This window comes from Nomia melanderi, chromosome 4 (genome assembly GCF_051020985.1).
Source record: "Nomia melanderi isolate GNS246 chromosome 4, iyNomMela1, whole genome shotgun sequence".
In the NCBI taxonomy this organism is placed as follows: Eukaryota; Metazoa; Arthropoda; class Insecta; order Hymenoptera; family Halictidae; genus Nomia; species Nomia melanderi.
The window spans coordinates 17,505,545-17,531,295 of record NC_135002.1 but is presented as its reverse complement, the minus strand read 5'-3'; the positions used below and the strand labels follow the sequence as shown (position 1 = coordinate 17,531,295).

The 25,751-nt window shown below is 30.6% G+C and overlaps 1 long non-coding RNA gene across 9 annotated transcripts in view; it reads left to right on the top strand.

Moving 5' to 3' along the window:
- The window catches only part of LOC116425261 (uncharacterized), a 41,756-nt gene extending 21,084 nt beyond the window's left edge, over positions 1-20,672 (top strand). For 2 of the 9 annotated variants that reach the window (XR_012998426.1, XR_012998422.1), the window contains exons 2-3: positions 13,802-14,464; positions 20,219-20,672. This is a non-coding gene — a long non-coding RNA (uncharacterized LOC116425261). The other 7 variants (XR_012998420.1, XR_012998421.1, XR_012998424.1 and 4 more) reach the window with 7 other exon arrangements.
- The last annotated feature ends 5,079 nt before the right edge of the window (positions 20,673-25,751 follow it).

Here is a 25,751-nt window from a genome sequence, read left to right as displayed (position 1 = left end):
GAACAATTTCACTCGGAATTACCCTATAAGCTCGCTAGTTTTTTATCTTTTCATTGTATATACATATTTTTTAATAACAGCAACAGCAATGATCATTGCGCTTGCCGTTATAAAAATATTTTTGACAATTAATGCGTTAAAATTTTTTTATACAGTTCAATGTGTTAGCTTAAATTATATTATTACTAAAAGCATCAGATCCGTTATAGTAGTGCTTATCTTTAAAAAAGCATTGTGTCCTTAAAACAGAAAAAGATCTTGCGATAGTAATTAATCTAATTACTACATGACATATGAAAATATGTGCATTGTATCAGTTTAGAAAAATAATACATGTGTTGAATTAAATAAAATATACTGAATTAAACTAGTAAAGCCCAAAACAGTGAGGTGAGCCAATTTTCATATAAAATTACGAATTACATGGTCATTTTGATCAAGTGAAATCATTGAATCACATGCTACGTTATTTTACAATACTGAAACGATGTGACACTTTGTGGTAACACATTCTGACTGACTATTAGTAAGAACACTAATTGAATTGAAGTGTTGAGCATTCAAATGATAGTACGCACTCTTAGTAGTAGGTACTTACATTTTGCAATATCATTACTAAATGATCAGAAATTCAACAAAATATCACAAACCTAGCAGAAGCTTCAAAGTTTCAGTGCTTGCACATGACAGGACGATCGTTAATGAGCGAGAATAGACTTCTAACGCCATTAATTGTTGCCACAGGCCAAGCCGGAAGTACCTGTATTCACGTAAGTTCTCCGTTCAAAACATTGTCATAATCAGGACAGAACTTTGAACGAAGTTAACAGCAGTGTATATACATTCGCAAGACTGTAATAATGTTCGTATAATTACTCAGTCACACTATTCGCATAAATCTTACCGATAACATAAACTTTCATTGTTAATGAAGACATCCAAATAAATCAAATATTTAAAAATCTCCTGCCTCAAAACTATATAAAATATATAACAAGAAACATCGTGTTCGAGAGATTATTTATCGTACATTTTGCAATCTATAAAATTATTGCATGTATTTTTATATAAAGTTTCGAATATCTTTGATTCTTATCATATATAAATATTTCATTTCCTTTTTAAATATTGCGTAGACAAAAGAAATTATTACTCAAGCGGTGAGTAATGTTTACGAGATTACAAAATGTAAAATATGAATATCTTAAAATATACGATTATTATACAGATAGTTTTGTAAAGTACATTCATTTCAAAAAATAAATAGGCGATACAAGAGTATTGCCGTTAAAAATTTTGTTCATTGGTTTGTTGCTTCGCACAATACATTTTCAAAATATGGTTAATTCTTGCGCCCCTTCATATATAGATTACAATTGTTTCTTTGTGAATATAGTTTCAAATATATTTTTGTATAATTTTTAAATTCATTTTTATAATTAATACATCTTCTATATTATTTTAATATTATTATTATAATAGTAACTTTCATTTCTCCAAAAGATAAATGAGACTATAACATTGAAAGATACAAAGGGCAATTTTCAAAATTTAGAAATTGTAATCTATAACATTATTATAATAAATATTGTAATATCATTTACGAATATTTCCTAAGTTCTAATATCCATGTATTATACATCTATATATTATAACATTTATATATTAATATCCGTATATTATAAAAATTCCATTCTGGCTTAAAATGATCATATCTCGTTTGTAATACGTACATGTGTCTAAATTTAAATCTATAATATCAGTGTAAATATCAATTGCGTAATTACCATCAATTTACCAAAATGCGTCCGATGGTCTACCAGGAATTCATGGCTCTGAGCCAAGCGGGCACCTAAAACGCAATTTTAGGGTACCCAGTTAGCCAGCCTCGGTACGCATATTAGAAATTTCGTTACATTAATTCGGTTTTACCGCTCCCGCTTATGCGACACCTGGTTACACGCGCTCTAAAGCAAACTTTGGCACAGCGTGGTCCCATTAACTCGGAGTCAATGCGAATAGCCTTTTCTTTGATTAGCTTCAATTACAATGCCCTGGATTATTCCCGCTTTTAACCTTCAGTTCAAGAAGCGTAGTATTTCTGCAAATAATGTTCAATGTAGCCGTTCATAAAACTTTATCTTGCGAAATGAACTGTTGGACCGTTGGCAGATAAGTCCTTTTGGATGAAAGGACCTTCATATCTTGGGTTTTTTTTCATTAAAAAAGTTGTCTACCTGCGAGGAATAGGATAGAGACAGTAGCTTGTTAGGCAAGTGGAAAAGCGTATAAATTCCATCATAATTGTTGCAATGAGACAGCAGATTTTATGTATTTATAAGAGATGAGATCGTTTGAAAGTTGAAATAATGCGGAGTTTTCTACAATTCGACGAGATTTTTACTTTGGTTGGACTCTGGTAAAATTGTCAATGATAAAACCAAATTTTTATTGTGGTATATGTTTTCTGTGATTTGATAAATGGATAAACAGTTCTATATTCTTCTTAATAGAATATAAGTTTTGAGACATACAAAAAGTGGGGTGCAATAGATCTGATAAATTGAGTAATCAAATTTAGTAAGGTAATTAAATGGTAACGTATGTTTAAATACGAAGTAATATTTATTCGGCGTACAAATGGAATGTGTCTTAATTACTATTAATAAGAATTATTTCATAACTTCTATTCGTTAAATAGAATAAACATTTATGGTACTTAACCTCTTGCCTTGCAATATCGAGTCAGACTCGTGGAAAAGTTTTCAAATGGAGATCAAGAGAATTACAGGCCACTCAATTATTTTGGGTTCAAATTAAATACTATTTTTCTATTATTAATTATTAAGTTCTGAAATAAAGGTGGACATACATGAGTTGAGAATTCTTATTCATTTTTAGATAAATTATTAATGAAAATGTTATTATAGCGAATGCAATTATGAAGGAAATCATAAATCAAGGGATTAAATAATTGGTATGGTTGAATGGATATATCACTATATCAAATTATAATATCTTTACTGAATAAAATACAGTTTACCTGAAAAGTTGAATAAGAGTTTAATGTAGGACGAGAGAATAAGCTTATATGCTCGAACTAACAGCTATGATTAATTACTTATTAAACACAGAAGATAGAATTATCAACCAGGTAAAGTGACCTACCTATGCAAAGAAATGGATGGAGATATAGTGGAATATAATTATTCGCAAGAGGAAATTAAGAATTTGCCAATTATCATATTTATTAAATTATATGGAATTAATACGATAGCTACACTGTTGAAAATAATGATTTTGAATTAATGAATTAAGAAGAACGTAGAAGGATGAATAATACGAGTCTGCATCATATGGCCATTAAAATTGTTTTGTGTCTGGTTATGAATACGTATGAAATATATCTGGTATATTCAAAACAATGAAAATTGTAGAAATTTAAAATCACGACATACTTTATAATTTCATAAAGTTTCGTTGAAACAACAATTTTCATATTGATAGACTTTTCTTGTTAGTTATCGAATGATTACATAGTTGATGAGAAAGTTATGTTTGCTACGCGAATGTTTGACCAAGTCGATTTACTGTGGCGTTATCATTTTATGCAAATAATTATATAAGGGAACAAAATCATAATCAAGAACAAACATTATATTCCTGATTAAATGAAACAACGATGCTACATTGAATTGGTCCATTTATGCATTCAATAGAACCAATATCATTTTCCATCAAATCCAATAATTAATAATTATGTCAGTGAAACATAGAACCCTCTAAGAAATAAAATTACTTTTTTTCCAATAATAGCAGAATCAAATTTTTTCTATACAAATCTACTTTCTACTTCTTGAAGTTTGAAAAATATTTCTTTGATTTTTAACATAAACTAATAATTTTGGAAGGCAATATAATATAAATGTGACATAATTATAATTACAATTAACTATATAAACCTACATATTAAGATAACAAAAAATTAGTAGATAACAATAAGTAAATGCAAATTTGGAGAATAATTTACTGTTTATTAATTGTAAGAGAAATATTGTCTAGCATGCAAAAATTCTAACGCGTAAAAATAAAAATGCTAACAATATTCTGGTGATCTGATTGCATACGTATACTGTTTATATTTTGAAAAAATTACAAAATTACAATATTATATAACATATAACAAAAGGCTGTAGATTTGCTTTTCGACGTCATTAACTTGCTTCTGAACTAAAAGGTTTGCTCTGAAATTTCAAGAATGTTGACTTATTACTATTATATGAAAACTCTGCGCCTGCCAACCATAAAAAGAAAAAGACCATGGAAGAACTTTTCCACTTTATTCCTCCAATCGATCAAGAATATTTCAGACTTTATTGGAAATAGAAATGTTAAAGGAATTGGTATTCTCGAAGAATAACAAGAAGATTAAACATTTTTGTCTCAATCAATATCGTTTTTTATTTTAGGTACTACAGTATTTTTCATATTATTTGGTTTTAAATTATTCGTAACTGCAAAAAGATAAGAAGCACAGTAGTTCGAATCATAAAATCACAGAAAAAACTTGAAAAATTCAAGAAATATCTGATTTTCCTCTCTCCTTAAATATCTGATTTAACCTTCTGCACTTGATTTATTTTCAATGTTATTAAGTATAATCTTGTATTTACGTTTAAGTAAATGAATTAAAGTAACTTACAACGGTAGAATTCAACGTTTTATATTTATTTTATTTATTATTATTATAAGATTTAATCTTTTAAAGTGTGCTACTCTTTCAAACAATTTCCAACGTTCTATAAAAAATTTGTATTGTTATTTCCAGCATGACATACGAGTGCAAAGGGTTAACTTAACGTACTGAAAGAAATTCAACGGCAAATTAAACAATTTCCCAATTAGACGAACAAGAAACGAACGAAAAACAAATGTAGAAGAAAGAAAATGAAAAATGGTTTAAAATGTTTAAAACCCAAGTTTTCGTTGATGTAAACATCGTTTTCGAATTTAGATCATTCTGGGGCTCAAAGTTTCAAGAAAACCAATATCCCAGTATTATTCGCGTCGTGTTCCATTATTTGCCTGATTTTAATCCCATAGAATTTCGAATTCAAGTCCTGAGCTCTGGATGCTGCGTTTTAGCTACGGTGGGGGGAAACTTGCAGGTGGGAAGCATAGGTACAGGGAGGTCGAAGGGAAGCTGCAACCCATAAAGCGACGCTGGTAGTCGGCCCCGCAGTTAGTAAGCGTCGCGACGTCCGTCGAGAACGCGGTATACAGCGTTTCAGCGTCGAGATCATCAGCACGTGGTTAACACAAGCTCCATCCGATTTACTTATACCAGAAAAGGAAAAAGGATTCACGTGTGCCTTTGCCCATGATTTTCTCGTTGTGCTAATATCTTGAAAAGTAGCGTAAACAGATTTTTGAAAAATGTGTCATATATTTGGGTGTCTCTAGAAACTGATCTCATCCTTGAAAAATGAGTAACATTGAAATTATGTGATTTGATAAATGAAGTGAGTTCCCTACTTCTATTCTGCCGGTAATTGAAACACTGTGCACGATTGAGAAATGAAGTTTTGTGACAGCGTGGCCGTATACTGACGATGGTTTATGTGACCTATTCTCTGCTAATTATTGTCTTAAGAATTTTTCCAAATCAAGCTAAAGATTCTCTAAAAGTAACAATAATAAAAGTTACAATTTCTCTGAAATCATTTCGTTATAGTAAACAGAATTTTGGGGAAGGACCGTTTCTTTCTGTAATGGGCTGTGTTCAGGAATAATTTTGGAAGCACTAAACGTTCATTACAAGGTGTATGTTCATTTTACTGTGAATACAATTTCCGACCGCAAATACAATTTACTTTAACTCTGAAACGGAATTTAAAACTACGAAGTCCCGCATTTATGTAAAATTCTGCTCATGCGAAATACCATTAATTTCTTCAGCTTTGATACTAATGGGATTATGAAATAATTTCGTTCGGATTCGCGAAACCTTTACCGTGGTGCTCGAATTATGCAACCACCGAGACAATTAAGAATCACGTCGAATAAACGGCAAGAGGGACGAGGGTGGGTAAAAGGAGTTTCGTGTAAGCAGGGAATGCAATCATCAAAAGAATGATCCAAGTTCCTCAAGAAATCTTTGCGTGAATTTCGAGAGGGAAACTGCATTAAAGTCGACTTAGATTTGTTTTAAATTTATGTGGTTCAGGGAAAAAAGGAATCATATAAAAATAAAATATTTCTTTAAATGACAAAGGTGCTTTTTGTCCCGCTTAAACTTCAGTAAACGATTTGGTAATAGCGTTTACAATGTATAACGTATAAATTGAACGTTGGATAGGATTTAATATAAAATGATAATTTAAACTAATTTTTTTCTGTTCAACAAATTTTTTAGACGTGCTCCCACTAGGGATTTTGGAAATTAATTATACGCCGAGTAATTTGTACGAGAGCTTGATCAAGAAGCGATAACGAATCCCTCTGATGTGATTACGCGGGGTTGTCGTAATTCAGAAAAGGTGGAGTGCACGTAAAAGGGGTTTCGTGTAAGTGCGGGGCGTAATCATCCGAAGAATGAGTTAGGCAACTCGAGAAATTCGCGTGTAAGCCTCGCGAGTAAAAAGCGCGATGAATTGCGAAAACTTGGAGACCGGTGACATTTTCTGCCTCTGAGTTATGGTGTTCAAAAAGTGGCCGTGGACATTTCTCATGATACTAGAATACTAAAATTAACTAATTCAAATGTTCAAATTTTAGAAGTAACATTTTTCTATTTTTATTTCCGTGAAAACGAATGGACGTGTCTGAAGGATTGTTTAAGACGAATCGAATATGAAAGATAATACTTGGAAAATCTATATTTGATTTAAAAGACGTTATTTTATAAATATACTTACATTTAATAGAAATGAAATAAGTATCTATAACAATAGTTTTAGTATTTGTAAGTATTTACTTGTGAGTACTCTTTAATACTTGATTGCTGTGCCACCTGACTTTGGATCATATTCTTTCTTGTATAGATTTAAAAATTAATTTCTTCAGTGAGATATCAAGCAATTCGAATTTTGTTTTTTGACTTTTCAATTTCTGTTTCATTAGGAAAATTTCTTTGATTGTATAAGTAATTGGATGAGTCCCGACTGAACGATCAAAGTGTTAATCTGGATCCAGCATTATAATGCAGAGCGTCCCGCAATTAGTAGAACCGTGGAGGACGTGATTCTATGTGTAAAATCGTGAGAGCCAATGAAAATTTGTTTGTGAAAGTATTCTTGAAAAAATCAAATTTTCAAGTTACTTATTTTACAATGGATTAACTATTTTCATTATTAAATTAAAATTGATTATATTGAACATCTTACATTGAAACATTATGTTGTATGAATACTAATAGCAGTTGTTAACTCTTGCACTGAACTTTGACTTACTTCTTTTAAATAAACATCTCTGCACATATAACAAATATTGTAAAATTGAACATGGACATCAGTTATTGCTCGACAACAGGTCTGGTCTGGATAATGACTCACCACCACTCAATTTTCAAGTCCATTTGAAAATATAATATATCGACGTTGACAAATGTACACAAAATGAGACGTCAAATTGTTACAAATTGTTTAACAGAAAACCACTGGTGGCAGCGTAAACATTTCTTATGTATTTTTTATAATCCAAGGAACTTTTTGTTCATACACGAAATATTATTGTTACATGTGTTCCTCAGAAAACGAAGTCACCCATATTTTTTTAAATGAAATATTATACTTTTTTCCGTGCTGTTGGACAGTTTGTTAAAAAGGTGAATAACATTTGTCCAAATTATTTTTTCATATTTTACATTAATGAAATGTGGTGGAAGATATTATTCGCTCAACAAACATAATAATATAAAAAAATATATAGAATTGAATATGTTATTTATAAAAGTTTGAAGATAATTTAAAAATTGTTCTAATAAACAATGAAAATTATGTCTTCGCATTTAGGAACAGTTATATTAGGTTGGTGCGTATGAAATGTCGGATTTTTAAGTGAACATATAAAACTGCATATCTTTTTTCAAAAGCTGTTTATTTAATTCAGATATGCTCCATTTGCTTTAATACACTTTTTCCAACGAGATTTTAATGCATAAATGCCTGTCTTAAAGAAATTCTGATCTTTAGAATCTTTCATAAAAAATGAAAGTCGGTTGGCGAAAGATCCGGTGAATAAGCTGGATGCTGCAAAATTTCATATGTTAATTCATTTAATTCCGCAATTGTTTTGTACGACTTATGCGGCCGAGCGTTATCGTGGAGAAGTATTGGGCCATGCCGATTAACAAGTGATGGGCGTATAATTTTTAATTTTTCGGCTGTAATTATCTCCCTAGTTCGAAGGAATAAGTAGTGAATTACTCCAGTCACATTCCACCAAACTGTTATTAAAATTTTCCGTGGATGAAGTGATGGCTTTGGAGTATGAGCACAATCCTCATTCCTATCAAGCCACCGAGCACACCTTTTCCTATTGTCGTAAAGAACTCATTTTTCATCACAAGTAATAATCTGATCGAAAAATGGCACTCGATGAAATCGGGTTAGTAATGATGAGCATACGTTCAACCGATTCAGCTTATTTCGCTCGGTTAGTTCGTGCGGTACCCATTTATCTATTTTTTTCACCTTGCCAATTTTCGAAAGGTTTCGCAATATTGTTGTATGATCAACTTTCATTCTGGTAGCAAGTTCCCTTGTAGAGTTGGATTCGTTTCCACCAATGCTATCAGAGCATCATTTTTCACAGACGTTTTGGGTCTTCCACGCGGTTCATTTTGTAGGGAAAAATCACCAGACTGAAAATTTTCAAACCAACGCTGCACTTTTCGATCGTTAACAGTATTCTCCCCAAACGCCTGGTTTATATTGCGTGCAGCTTTTACAGCATTATTACCAAGTTTATACTCATATAAAAAAATTACACGAATATCGGTTGAATTCATATCGGTATAAAATTTTAAACAAATAACAAAAGGGAACATTTTTGAGAAAATTTTCTTTGTTGAAATGTGACTCTGGCAATGGACAGTACCACTATAACCAAGGTTATGCCAAAAACAAAAGCCTAACGAAAACAGGGAGACAAACGTTCACATGTAAAGAAAAACCCACATTTCATATGAAGCAACCTAATAGATTCTGTATCGAAAATATGAAAAAAAAACTGTTAAAATCAATATTTCTGGAATACGAGCAAAAGATTGGAACAAAAAATTTTTTCAATTTCAATTATTGAAATGTTTTATACGAAAGTATTACAAAAAACTTTGAAAATCAATATCTGTGAAACACACACAAAAAATTGAAACAAAAAGTTTCTTCAACTCCCATTATTGAAATATTTTATAACTGGTACAAAAATTCACCAATAAATGGTTGAAGTCAGTACTCGAAAAGTTTCTTTTTAATTGAAATTATTAAAAGTTGTTTCAACAATAAGTTCAAACATCAGTGTCCACTTCAGTACATCGATACAACAATCAAAGTACAATAAACTAAAATTGAATCCAGAGCTAAACCAAACACAAATAGTTAACCCTTTTCTTGTATAATACCGGGTCAGACTCCCCATGAAAATTTTCTACCGAACTCGACAAATCTGAATATTCTTTATTTATTCTTTATATAAATGGAATACTACTTGTCTATTTTTAATCCTTAACCCTTAGAGTAAACGTATACACAGAACAATCATTAAATTCGTTTCTTCTTCTACTTAATCATTAAGGATAAAGTAGTTCTGGCAAAGTTATGAAAGTAATCATAGTATAAGCGGTTAAAAAGTAGTTAAGAAACATACGATGATCGAGTGAATGTAATAAGCCTGCTATTTGAATGCTAAGTGATATAGAAACGTGCTAAGCCAGTCATGGAGAAACGAAGCGTTCACGTTGGTTCAATAAAATGGAATTATTCCCGGCTAGAGAAGCAGAATAGTACTGTTCTAGGTCAATCAAACAGAATGAAACTGGTTCAGAATAGTTAACTAATTCGTAGTTAACTGTATGGGTCATACAAGTGTGATAGGAATGTCATAGACAGCTAAGTAATATGAGCCCACTATATATCAAATCAGAAAGATAAGCCTGTTATCTATCATTAACTTGAATGGTGCACTTCTCTGGATAAATAGAGTATTCGAAATGAAATAATATACGTGTATTACGCATCATTCATCATAATGTAATCTGTGGTATTCGTTAGGTCGGTAAATTGGACATGGCAGGTTCTCAAGAAAAGATTCAAAAGAATCATGTCCTTTTCCAATTACATTTTTCATATTGCGATCCGCTCACGAATGAAACAACCATAGCTCGCGAAACCTTCCAAGCCGTGCTTTTTATTTTCTGGAGTAGACGTTCGTAATGCTCGACGTGTTAAGCAATTTCCAGCGGGGCCAGTTGTTGGCATTAAGAATCAAACTGAACGGCTCCGTGTACTTAAATTTTCCGCCATGGAAGAACTTTCTGTCTACCTTCATCGTTTTTTCGCGTTTCAACCGAAGTTCTATAGTTCATTCAAAATCTTACAAGGAACAATTCTTTCTACCGATTTTTTATACAATTTCAATGCAATGATGTAATAGCTCGCTAAATTGAAACAAACTTTTGACTTGTGTTCTTTTAATTTAATTTAATGGTATTTGCTTGGTCAATAAAGCACGATACTTGATGTTTTTATTATTAAAATTAAATTTTACGTGAGAGCTTCGTTAATCGATATTTAATTAAGTTTCACTTGGGAGTACAGACAGAAGAAAATACTTCAATATATGGTGGTATAAGGTATATATTGTTAGGTGCTACAATTAATTTCCAGAATGCATTTTTTAATTCCATAAATTTATGTATTATTGTATAAACTTAATTCAAAAGTTAATGGTTTGCCAGAAATTAAGAAATATAATCGTATGAGATATTTGAATAATGGTTTTTTAGTTTTTTCTGTATTTGTTTTCGTGACCTGCGTTTGTATACAATGAAAAATAGATAGCATTCCATTAAAAAAAATGAAAGATACGATATTTTATAACAATTCTATGAAAAATGAATTAAAAAATCACATGCGTTATAAACAGTAAAATTCTTTTTTTCTCCTTCCATTTTTCTGGTACATTCATCATTTATTTCATTTACGAAAAACACGTTAGTTATTAATTGTGTGAACACCTTGTTTAAAGCCTCCCCTAGAACTAAAAAAACATTTATCGATACAATTTTTCATATTTTAAATTTCTTACGAAATATTTAACCTCAGATAATTAACAATAAATAATAAATAGCATATAAAATATGCTTTATGAAGAAATGATATCTATAGTATTGATTTTTATGCAAATATACATTAATTTGCAGAAACTGAAATTATATCAAATTTTAATCCTAAAGATCTTATTATGACTAAATTGAAACAAAAGCCTCTTTGAATTATATTAAATCTTTTATTACACTGAATTATAGATTATCGGAATTACAATAAATTCATAGAGTGCGCAGACCAATCATAATTAAAGGAAATTGCGCGGGAAACATACAATAGGACGTATTATGCATGTATTTTATAATCTGAAGTATCCTTTGTCTCCACTGACAAGATATCAAAAGCAATATCATATTATTTTTGCAATGTATAATTAGCCTAGCTTGTATTAACAGATAGATTTATTTGTTTTATTAATTATAATTATAAGAGTAACATTAATTATAAATATTGTTATTCTTTTCATGTATCCTGGAACTAATTAATCGCATATGTTGTAAAAGCCTTTATTCAAGCATTTTTAAATAACAAGTTTCTCATACTTTTTGCGTCGCTAAATAGTTAAAAAATGCAGATTTATATCATGAAAACAATATGTCTATGGATACGTGTATTTCGTTAATTACTTTTATTTATATTTTTATGCAGTCAACTAATAACAGTTTTATTAAAATTGATAACAATACATGTGAAGGTGTTTGTGTCAGTAACATGAGTGGAAATTAATATACTTCGACATACGAACACGCAAACTATAAATACCGAATTATTCAGTAAAGAAGTCATATACGTAACACGATATCGTCATCTCATGTATTATGAATTACTAATGTAGTTAAGGAAAACCAATTGCGTTACTTGTGATAAAATTGATTAGCACTTTATTGATTAATCTTTCTAATTTTGTTTCTGCATTGGTAGCACTTTAATTGTAACCAAATAATTTATATTTTAACATTTTATAATGAAATCATGAATTATGAAAGTAAATATCCTAAAAATTACATAATCCAAGGAACATTATTCCAAACAGCAATGGTATTTTAGAACACGTATTAACTATATTTAATTTCTTACTTTACTTTAATTAAAATAAAAATTGACCGTAAACTTTGTGTATAATTTCTTTGTAATTACAATAAATATTGATCGTCGATTTTGTATATAGTTTCTGTGTAATTACAATAAAAATTGATTGCCAATTTTGATACGGTAATACACTTCGGGAGATTCGATGAACAGAAAAATTTAAACAAGATTCCACGTGCATTGCGTTTAACGAAACCGTACGACCTAGTTTGAAAGGAAATGTGAATTGATGGGACAGTAATTCTCTTTATTCTCCCTAATTTTCCTTCCCTCTATTCTCCTTCGAACACGTTTCGATCACAGGCCACGTTCTAGAGGATTGTAGGCGTTTGAAGCTACTCTGAAAACTTCCCATAATTAACTTACGTAATTAACTTGTCGATGAGGGATCTAATCGGAAAAGAGGTAGAGATCACTGAAAGAACATTGAGCGCTGATTAAACGTATAGTCTTGACGATCAGCTTGATCGATCATCAAAAGATCTACAATAAAGAGCTGTTCAATTAATTATTTCATACGAGTTTGTGAGATTTCATAAAATAAAAAACTTTTTTCGGCATCGATTATTATTTATAAGACTTCACAAGTAACTATCTTTTTTAAAATAACTAATAGTTCTTTGTACTATAGATTTGGTATCAATTAAATATTCTGCAATGTAGAAATCTCCTAATATGTTGTTTTTTTCTGTAATATTTTTTAAGTAAGAAAATATCGTTTACAAAACAAATGAGCTGATTAATGATGACAAAATATGAAAATGAATATTGTATAAAAATAACAAATTTTTTAAATTGAATAACAAGAAAGATACAAGATATAAAATTAATTTTTCTTGTAGTTGAAGGTCTGTTTAAGATATTCATATGTTGCATAAATGCACAATGTGTATTTCTTTAATATTATAATATTGAACGTTATCTTGGAAATAAATAGAGATACATGAAAAAGTCATGTACCTAGATAATACATACTTGATACAAGTGCGTTCCTTACTTTCTGAAACTTTGTCTATTTACATAAAACTATTTAATAAAGTACTTACATTTTTATTTTTCAATTTTAAATGTACTCAGATCATCTAGGTCACTCACCATAAACGGTTCCATTGAAATAATTATTTCGAAACAAATTTAATAACACGCGATTCAATCTGTTCTTAATACAAAGCTCTCCCTATTAACTCACACACTAAATGGTTCTAACAAAATCAACTAATTTCCTTTACAGTAAATTTCATAAAAAATTCCTTTTCGAAAGATAAAAACAGACAAATGAAATATGTTTCAAGACAAAATACAACCGCACGTGAAACTAAAAATGATTTCCGATGTGATCTTTAAAAACTTTTACTCAACAAAAGCTCTCTTTGTTTTGTTCACAGTACCTTAAAGGAAACAAAGGATGTCAGCTGCAGCGACAGCTCTTCAGTAGTGCCATAAAGCGATTAATGAAGGATAAGAGCAAAGTTTTGATATGTTGAATTAATTAAAACGAGAAACGACATAATTAACGATCCGCATGATGCCGGAAGGCAACTTGTTTTTCCGAAGAAAAACTTATTACGCCATTCCTATATTTATCACAGAAGAATCTAGAATGTGTTTGATTCTATAAGCTACCGAATATCGGTGAATCGTTTAGCAAAAGGTGTTTGAGACAGAACAATGGAGTCCTCGAAGCATTCCGCCGGTTAATTAAACGAGTGACAATGAATAAAGAAATCGCTAAATAGTTTGGAGACTTTGTAAAGGAACCATTGAGTCGGACGTCAAGAATGTCTTGCGAGAAGGCGTCACGACGCCTTAGGTTCTTGCTCAGCAGGGCCAAGAGGTTAGGTCTGAATACGGGCGAAGTCGTCGAGCTACCAGCCAGCAAGAGACTGTTGTCTACTCGAATGACTTCCGCTTCTAACACATGGACAATCTTAGCCATGATCGCTTTGATCCTTGGCGGTGGTATTGCGTTTGCCTTCCTGTGCGCACCCTGCTTTGTGAAAAGCACAGCGTGAAACTCATTTCGGAGGCGATTTCCGGGGATTCAACAGGTGCGCACAATACGTGATAAATAATTAAATCCTATCTGAGCTGAGATTAGTACTGACGTTTCGACAATTCGACTTTTTGCGGATAATCTTTCCATTCGTCGTTCAAATTTTCAGCAAATTGCTTGCGCGATAGCAGCAAAAGTATACTTGTTGCTTAGAACATAGTAATTGAATTAATTGGTTTTAACCTTAACTTGAAAAAATACAATATAAATATAGTTTTATCCGTAGAACATTAATTTTATTTCTAATGAATATTTTCATTGATGTTATCAAATTTTAGTGTATCTTATAATTTTGCAGTATCTTTCGATTTCTTAATCGTATAATCAAAATTGTTAGGGAATATTGAACGCAAGTATGAGAATGTCAGATTTAGTTTTAACTTAAAAATGACCGTGGTTTTCTGGCATTTTATACGCATTCTTTATTTAACTACTTTCTTTTGTCAGCCACATAAAAAGAGAATACTGAGGACAAAGGAAAAGTGGTTATTGTACAGTCAAGTGGAATGGAACTGATATTTCAGACTTAAGTAAAATAAGTCTACTATCAAATAAAATAGGTTCGTTATCTCACGTAAAAGGAAAAAAATTATATGACACTGTTATTGGTAATCTGAAAAGAATAATGTTAATAAATTGATTAGTAGAGAAAAATTGATACTGAGCTAAAATAAAAAATTGCCAATTCACATGCAAATAGAATAGGATTTTTAATAATAAATTTAACAGAACACATATTAATCAGATAAGTAAATAAATACTAAGAATAAGTAATACATATAAGTAATAAATATTAAGTGATTACAATCACGTTCTTTTATTATGCTGTTGGAACTTGTAAAGTGCATAACCATCGTAAATGTACTTTTTCTGCAGACATCCGTTTTGCATGGTCAGTGTTGATGAATTAATGACTACAGAATACGATTAGACAATTATTCGCTAAGTTTTTCTCATAGACATGATAAATTCGATATTAGAGATATGATAAATATGTGGAGAAATGAAAAACTGAAAGCTTCATTGATTCTTGTAATTAAAGTAGCAATACATGTAAATTTTTTATATTCCTATGTGTTTGGAGAAATGAAGATGACCTTTCGTAATGAAAATTCTATATTGAATTCGTGAAATACGAATATAATTCAGTGCACGTCACTGCCAAGGAACAAATACTTTTCGTTCATCAGAATTTACTCTTTACAGTAAATGTATAATTTCTCTTTTTGCTACAAACCTGTTAACCGTATAGTAATTTTTGACTAATCAGAAAAAAGTTATAAGGAAAGTAATTGTACTTGGAAGAATTATATTTTCTTATTTTTGACTTCGAAACTAAAAAATCAAAGAAGTATACAAAATTATTGCAAATGTAAAGAATCTACGTTTGCTATTACGTTACATTTTTTCTATACACTTACAATTAAAAAATAACGTATGTAAGAATTGTTTTAACACAATATGTGCCAAGTAGAAACAGAGGGAACAAACCATTATTTATTAACTGCTTGGTTTTTATAGTTTCAAACAAAGCAATTTCTATACATTAGAAGACAAAAAACATTGTCTATTAAGTCCATTATCAGAAGATACATCTTCCCTCAGAAGATATACGAATAACCATCGACTTTTCGTTGACGCTTCGATACTGGAAGTCCGTCTAAGTCGGCTCGAACGTTGTCGCAAGCCTCGGTCGAAATGAAAGGACAAAAAGAAAAACAGAAAAAAACAAGCGCAAACAAAAAGGAGAGGAAAAGTGAAGTCGAGACGCGAAGTTGCAACGATAATGGCCGTGGATAACGACGTTTCCGTGCACTTTTGTCGAAAACTCAACCGAAGGGGGTAGGAAAGCCTGCCAGCTGCTCTCTACGCAGAGCATGTGCTGTCGTGATGTAATTTCTACTGCAGCGTGGCGTTGGTAGTTCGTAAAATACATGAGTTTCGACGTCGTGCTAGTACCGTAAATCCGTTGCCCTAAGGCGCAATTAGTTACCGCCATATTAGCGCCATAAATTTAATGAAACGCCAGGCATCGATAGAAATTTCCCCTCGGATCGAACCAGCCCACCGCTCGGCACCGTTGATCTTTGATTGATCTTGATATACGGACTCCCCGCGCGAACGAACTTTGCTTGACTATTGAACGTTCATGAACAATTACAATAAAACACTTGATTTAAAATAAAAATATTTCGTAACATATGTAGCTAGATCATAGCGTAATATGACTACCGTGATACTAAACCATTAATAATTATTTCCAATATCATTTGCCTTTGTGATTAAAGAATAAGTATTCTATATACTATTCAGAATGCTAGAAATTCTCGTGGCAGTCAACGTGTTAACATGTGAACTGTCACGAGAATATTGAGTGTTTTATATAGAGAACTCAGAAGTTACGTTGTCAAAGATTCAAACCATATTCAAGCAGATTTCCAAAATATTCTTTAACGGATCCCATTGGCAAAAGTTCTAAAATACATCTAAGAAAATTTATAATACGAAGAGTCACAGTCTATCTAAAGCAGCGGTTTCCAACCTTTATGCTACTACGCTTCCCTAAACAAAATTTCTTTTTCCGCGTCTCCCTATCTTTTAATAATAATATAGCCACGTTTTAAATACTAATAACTATAATTGATTTTTTATTTGCACTCGGAAGTTTTTCACTAGAAATGTTTAACATTTTTTGACGAGTCGAAGACGATATTCCTTGAAATTAACTGGAAGGAAAATCACAAGTACATTGAGGAACAAAGCTATTTTATTCCAATATTTCTTAAATTGATGCATTATACAAAGTATAATATTAAATATCAAATTTTATCATTTTACTGTACGAAATCAAGAGGTGAGTGAGGGTCGTCTTCCGAGTGTAAAGCGCTGATCTAAAGCCTTTTCAAATTTCTATGCATCCCAACAGCACCGATAGGGACTGTTTCATTGTTTATACTCGCGACTTTATGTTTATTGCTTCCAGGAGAGCAGGCTATGGTTTCTCGTAAAGTCATCTAACACGTGTCGGGAAGTTTCGAACGCAGCACTAAGACCTTTTCGCCACGTGCACAATCACTTGCGCGACCAAAAATAATGTACTTACACGCTTAGACCATTACCAATAAGAAAATCCCACTAGCCAGTGGGAAAATTGTTTACTTCTAAGATTTTTTAAAGTCGCCGAAGACACATCTTCCTTTTTTGCCAATAAGCAGAGTTTCCAATTAATTGTCAGGAAGTCAGCACTCCCCATTTCTCAAGAAGACTTTCTATCATTTCATACATTTTATCCTCTGTACATTTAATTCTAGCGGCTAAGGTCGCCACATATTCAAAACTCCAATACCAGCAAATATACTTTTAATTTTAATAAACAATTATCCGAAGTTATTTGGAGTTTACACGAACAGTGTAAGGTACATTTCACTTTAAACATTTAACCCTTAACACCTTGCTTTACAACTTATTTCTCAACTATGATCGATACAACTACTTTATTATTAATAATTCATAAAAAATTTTAAGTATATTCTGTGTCAGTGTTTTGTCTAAAGTATAGTAATTGATAGCAAAAGAATAATATTTCATTTGAATTCACAGTAATTCGGTAATATTCATGTTTGTTAAATTTTGTTTAAAATCTTTACCACGAGTCTGACACGTTATTGTATTGCAAGGGGTTAAGCAAGGGGATGGCGTGTTCCTGAAACCCCACGCATACTTTGTTAAGTATAATGTATAAAATCTCAAGACGTCTTGCACACGTCTAATCGTCTCAGTACACACCTAAATAACATTACCCCTTGCCTTACGATTGAATTAAGTAGGTGAATTTGTTAGAAGTATTTATCGTTAATAATGCACTAGTAAAAGAAAACATTCTATGCTCCTTCTATGTCTAGATTTAGAATAAACCATACAAATTGCTAACAAGAACAATAATGTTTCATTTAAACTTAACACAATTCAATGATATTTATGTTTGTTAAACCATATTAGAAATTTTCGGCACGATAATGTAAGGCAAGAGATTAACACTAAACGTACCAGCGTTTAAACTTTTATAAACTTTTCTTAGTAGAAACAGAAACAAAAGGAAAGACAAAAATTGAAAAACTGATTAATCGGATAATATAGGAATTGATTTAATGTTGAATGAACGAAGAAAAACGAAGAATTTTAACACTAGAACTACCGTGCCAGGTAGAATATTCGAAATGATTTTGACAATAAATAGTTTAACTTGAATAATACAATGAATGTCTGAAGAAACTGAAAATAATGTATTATTATACTCTTTTTAGGGATTACCTATTAATCGTAATAAATGCTCGGTAGTTCTAGTGTTAAATCAAATTTTAAAACAGGTCATTTGACCATTCGTATTACATTTAGTGTTTACAAATTTCGATTAATAATACAATTATGTTATCATCTTTGTATTTAGACTTAGTTCTGCATGTAATGCTAAAATTGCTTTATCAACTCAAAGCTTTGGCGATAAAAACTCTTTCGAACTAGATCAAACGGAAAAGTGACATACACTGATTGACTTCTGAGTTTTCGATACGTTATTTATTCTTTCCCAGCAAAGATAAATGATTAGTCATTTGGTATTACAATTTTTACAGTATACTATTATTTAACTACTTACGCTATTAAACATTTTCAGTCGACATCAATCATCTTACATATTGTAATTTAATTTTTAGACATCAACCCCTCAAAATGTTCTCGAAAGATAGTCGAAATACATGTACTGTGAACCGATGTGTCGATAAGTAATTTAGTGCCAGTACGTCAGCGTAATTGTGTCACGAGAATTTTATTAACGATAAAATAGTTTATTCATTGGTCGGTTCCATCGCGAGATCGTCGAAGCAGGAATTTGAATACTGTGGAAAATAAATTTAGTATGTTACTATGTAGACAATCTTTGAACTTACTTTACATTCTGAAACTGCGGGAAAAGTTTCAGCGCATATCCTTCTTAAAAGTCGTTTCTAAGTACTTTTGAGGTGACACTGTTTTTTAATAAAGACTGAGACTAATTTAAAAACGTTGGAAGGTCCTTTTTAATCTGGAAAGGTAGAAGAAAGATTTTTAAAAATTCGATGGTATGAAGTCCTTCGTCTAATGTTAATTTATTATAGATTATCATATACAATTCTTAAAAAGAGACTGTCTAGAAACTAATTTTATGATTTCGTAGAATTATTATGATTAATGTAGATATTATTTATTAATGAGCCGTTTATTTTGAAAATGGCTTAAGTCCATTTTGCAAAAAAATCAAGTTGATCGTTATAATGATTACAATTCTGAATAATTTTTTCATTTTTTAATCGTTTTCAATGTTTTTTAAGTGGAATTAAGCCCTTTTTAAAATAAAGAGTTTATATTACAGTGTACAAATTATAGTCCAGTAACATCCCCCCCCCCCCCACACACACACACACACGCACACGCACTCCTTTGCGTAGCATATGTATTATTTAAAGTTTCAAAATATCTTAATGGACTTAATATCAGAAAATATTATTTTACGAGACACTACGTATTCGTTAATACTATTCTCAGCATTTACAGACAATTCTTTTTAGTAATAATATAATCATTTTTTCAGTAATCAAATGATAAATTCTAGTAATAACTTTCCAGTAAAATTATTAAAAAATAATAAACTTTTATTAGATAACATTATTTTCACTATTCTGACTAATTTCATACTTAATTCACTTTGTTCCAGGCTTTAAGTCACCATCAATTTTTTGAAGACATATTGGACAAAAGATTTAAAAGATTCCACCATTAGCTAAAGTAATTATAATCAGTGATTTTAATTTTTTCGAACATCAAAGCTCCCTGAGATGTTTCGTGATGTCTCTGCGAGACTATCGACTATTAAATATCAGATTATTTTTTTTAACAACACGTTCACGATAATATCGAAAATTCCATTAATACTTGCTGGTAACGATGTGACAATATAAACACTTCGGTATTATCTACCTTCCAGCGCGGAACACGATAATGAAAGTATATGCATGGAAACGAATTGTTTTTCGCACGAGAATATCGGATTTCATTACTACCCGATTCAAACATTGCTCAAGTGTATAGATGATTTTTAAACATTGTACCATGCGGCAAGTAAAGGTTTAGTTTTATATGTGGCGAAATAAATTTTTAGTAAAGTAGGATTTTGCTGTTTTACTTCCCTCCTCCAATAAACTAATCATTTTCTAATTTCTTAAATTGTAATTACATTCTAATAAATATATTATTTCTTATATAATTATTATAAAGCTTACTGTTATGTTCTCTCACCTCGAAATGTGGAGAGCAATCGTACAAGAAAGCCATTCAGAATAGAACACATTTGAAAACTAGAAAGATAAAATGGTGACACTTAAACTAATAAAAATTTTTGCATTTTATTAAAGCCGCGTTAAAGTATAAACGTACAGTTCTTTATGCGATTTTCAATTGTAAATAATATCGTAGAGTTGTAAAATTTTCTATAATATCTGTAAGTCCTTATTTTCTTTTTGCAAGAAACCAAAGGCAATCGTAAGTTGATCAAGCATAGTTAACTACTAGTGAATGCCAAGTTTGTTACAATTAATAATGTTCATGCTTATTATTTTCAGCAATTAATATTTTAACCTGTTAACTGGAACTTTGATTGAAAAATCTTTCATTTTGCATACAGTAAAATCAAATAATGAAGTGTATACTCGTCAAACGTAAAGGACGAATGCACCTAGGATATATTTTAATGAAAGACCAAAGAAAAACACTGTGTACATGTTTATCTAAAAAAATAAATAACTCATCATTTGAAAAATTAGTATTAGTGTTTTTAATTGCCGATTTCGTAAACTCGAAGCACATATGGGCTTAAAGCTAGACATACAGCATTCTGTTCAGCGAAGGAGTAACTTTTACAATCGTAAATAAACATTACACTTCAACGCTTGCTATACAGAACAAGGGATCTAATTTTCAGTAACAAACTGCCATTCTAACAGTTACAAAATTCTCTAGAATTATTTGCACATGTTTATGCTGCGGTTTGAAGGTCAGTTTGGGATATTCATTAGTATGTTTAGATTTCAGATTTTATCTACGAACTTAAGTTAAAAAATAATTCTCTTTGAAAAAGACCGTAGTTGTACAGATAAATCAATATTTTTAAACAAAGATTATTTGCGCCATGTTCTGCGTGATGTACATATATAAGAAAACAAATTGAAAGTCATAGGGTTAACTCTTCATACTTCAAAATTTGATATTTAACATAGAGCTTTACATAATGCATCAATATGTGAAATATTGAAATAAAATACTCTTGTTCGTTACTGAATGTGCGATGTTTTGTTAAGTTAGTGTCATATCAATGTCGTTTAGACTTCATCAGGCAATGTTAAGCATTACTAGTGAAAAATTTCTGGAGTACAAACGGTTACTAGACCTCGCACATTTTTTTGAAAACGTTTCGAATTAGTGATTTGTTCTTACTTCATTCCATCATAAATGTTCTTCTAAATTTTTGTGGAACAGAATTGTGCATTAACATGTTAAATACCATGTCGATCACCGATGACTGACGCTTCTCAAATTACTTGAAAACAATCGTAACATGCAAGATAATCGATGTCGAATCAAAATGATTAATAACGTAACTAAGTTGATAATAATGTAATGCGAAGATTGGATAACTGTACAGAATAATGGTCAAGATTTTCGTGTCGCTTAACACGTTAATACAGAACAGAATTAAATACATTGACCAAACCTCGATGGAACTTTAACCTACATAGACATAGAATCCTCTAAAACAGAATTCAGAACTTTGTTAAAATTACAATTACCCAAAACTGTAAAGGATAACATTGGATTTTGTTATCACATTTTACTGTAAAATTATTCATAGAACGTGATTAGATAATTATGAATATCGACAGTCCTTTAAATACTCGAATTAAAACTCTTATTAATCCCATACATTCTACACTCTCGAATAACTAAATTTCGGTAATCTGTATTCACATATTGTCAATTACAAGAAAATCAAATTAATGGAAGAGTCGCAGTGCCAAAAGTTAATAAAGTATGTAAATTTATTAAATTATTTAGACTATAGAAAATACATTGTTCATTGTTTAAGTAATGCATGAATCTGGCTATTTTCATGATTCAATTGCAAAATAGTTAATGTTTCATTACAAAATTTAAATGGTTAAATTGCAATTGAAATGCTACCAATATAAAAACCAATATTGAATTGTAATTACAGCTTACACAATTTTACATATTAATAAGTATTTAAATTGATGTGTAAATCGTCAGGAATATTCAATGCAATGGATGTGATAAGATAATGCAAAGAATACGTGAAGCACCTAAAGGTCACTATGACGACAGAGTATGGGAAACATGACATAATAAATCGTAATAACGTGTACCCATTAAGGCGCTTGTAAGTACTCTAAATTAATAGCACAGTGCGAGAACAGCGCGCTGTCGCCTTCATGCTACTTTCGTAGACAAAGTTATTAATAGAAAATTATTAGGTTTATGATAACGTAAAGTGCAGTCTCGTCTGGAGGAAGAACACTAATATTGTTCTTAGATCATGTTGCTGATAATATGGGGTTCGAGTGGATTACATAAACCATCATATTAGAACTGAAACTTCGACAACACATCATGGTATTAACCTTAAAGACTCCATCTTGTAATAGGGCTTACTATGTTTCTTTTTATTTACAGATATTAAGCCTTCAAGGAGAAAGTTACGAAATAAGAATTTGTTTATAATTTTGATTATGAAATTAGTTTTTAGACATGGGAAACATGGTTATGATAATAAAAAAAGTTAATTTAAATAGGATTATAATTTTGAATATAAAAATGTGTAAGCACAACTCGTTTTCAGAAAAGCAAGTAAAAATTGTTACTGATTAATTTCACGTGCACTACATCATATATCATTTTGAACAAAATTTCTGACATTGATGTCAAAAGATGATCGATTTGGCATGGAACGACCCAATAACTTTATTCTACCGTCAACGTTTTTAAACTAAAATAATGAGTAATGAACAGATATACAGTAAACTCGCGAATCGAGTAATTTATTACAACTCCCACAAATTTGCTGAATACGTTCGCGTACTTCATAATAGACATATTTACGACGACTACCATTTTATATTTCGCATAAAGGCAACAAACTAATGTTATGAAAACTTCATTTAAAATTGTAATTTACGGAGTAGCATTGAGAAGTTAATGTTAAACAGTTTATATCCGCTAACTTTAAATAGATTTCAATTGAATTATCATTTGAAATTACTATTATATTCAAGTAATAAAATGATTAGTTATCTAATAATAATTGTAAATATATTTTGATCAATAAAAGTTCATGTTGAAACTAAACATCATATGAAAATAATTGATGTCAAATTTATTTTACATAATTATTTATTTCTTTTCACATGTAGGATCTTGCGTAATTATATGAACTAATCTTATTCAAAATACATACACGTGAAATTACTCGAAATCGACTTTTTTTTAATTAAAAAATTAGTTAAGAAAGTTAATTAGTTAGATATATCCTTTACTGAATTTCAATTTTTGCAAAACATCAACAACTGTATATTATAATAAAACAAAATTTTAACAATACATAATTTTCTGTATATCTTTCTTATCTTTACTTAGAAATTTCTGTGTAATATCTTCATTAACAACTTCTTTTACATTTCATCCGTTTTATTGAATACAAGAATTCAGAAAAATTCCAAATCTTCCAACAATTGATTAAAATAAAAAACGCAGCATTTAGAAGCTATACTTCCTCGAATGTTGCATTCAGGATTCTAGACACTGGGTGAATTTTTCTGTTAGAGGTACGACATAAAGAATGAATAGAAGATGAGAAGTTCCTTTCACAAACGATGAACCAAATCTTGATCAGTAGCTTCTTTATCTGATAGAACGCTTGACAAGTAATTAACAGTGTTATCGGCCTAACGGCAAGCTAGGGAAATAGTACAAGAATGTGTAGTAGGTTGGAACAGAAGAGCCCTATTGTTGCACAGACAGGTCACGATATTCTGTCGTGCCAGGTTTGGCTCGACGTGGAAAGTGTGGACTTATATAACCATTTCCGGCCTGTACGAAACATAAAAACTTTCCTAATATAAACTTCGTCTATCAACGTCGCGGCTTTGGATGGATTTCATTCGCGATGCGATACGAGATACGTAAACTGGTCGCCGGCCCTGTGTGTCGTTACAAAACAGAATAAAAGTCATTGTCATCGGGACAATCTTTGAACTAGTTATAACACGAACGCGACGGAATGCTTTTTTTATAGGACTAATTAGCGAGCAGTATTTTGATGACTAAGGAGAGAATAAAAATCCGGCGCTTTAATAAATGAATAAATGGTAAATAAATATGCAACCTTAATTTCGTGAAACACAAGTGTAAATTCTGTTAATCGTGTTTTCATTGAAAATTAAAGTTTTGATGAAGTTTAATGATATGATAACTTGTTAATTTGTATAGGAATATTTTTTTATTCTAAGTCAAGATTGAATACACTTTGTTATAATAACAATAACATAGTCGTAAAATTTTCGTTTTAATAAATGTATTCAGTTTTACTTGAATAATTACTTCTATGCCATATTACGGCTTGACGTATTTTTCTAAATGACTATATAAACACTTTTCTTAGGAATTAATGAGTACTTTATTTTGTTCAAGAACAATGCAAAATATTAAGTAAAAAGTTCTCATTTCTAATGTAACATAATTTAAGAATAAAACGAAGCACTAATCCTACATGTTAGGACATAAAGTCATTCTTAAGGATTCTTCTTTTATATGTACATAACATTGCATTGTAAGAATTATGTAGAATGAAGAGGGCACCCCGAATAAAGAATTTTAGTGGTTTACACATTGATTCCTACGTTTCTCCAATAATTGGTAAAGTTTAAATTATTAAATATACATACGTAACTCAATAATTATAGGAGACTAAATATACAAACAATTATTACACAGGTTAGTGAAAATGGTGGTAACATTACAGAATTATACGTAAAATGTATAAAAACAAATAAATAATAGTACAAATATGCAGAGCGTTTATTTACAATTTATTTTTTGACAGGTACATATTGAAAATTTATTTACTACAATTTATTACTTTATTACTTTATGTCGTGGATTCGCATATATGCATTGCAAAC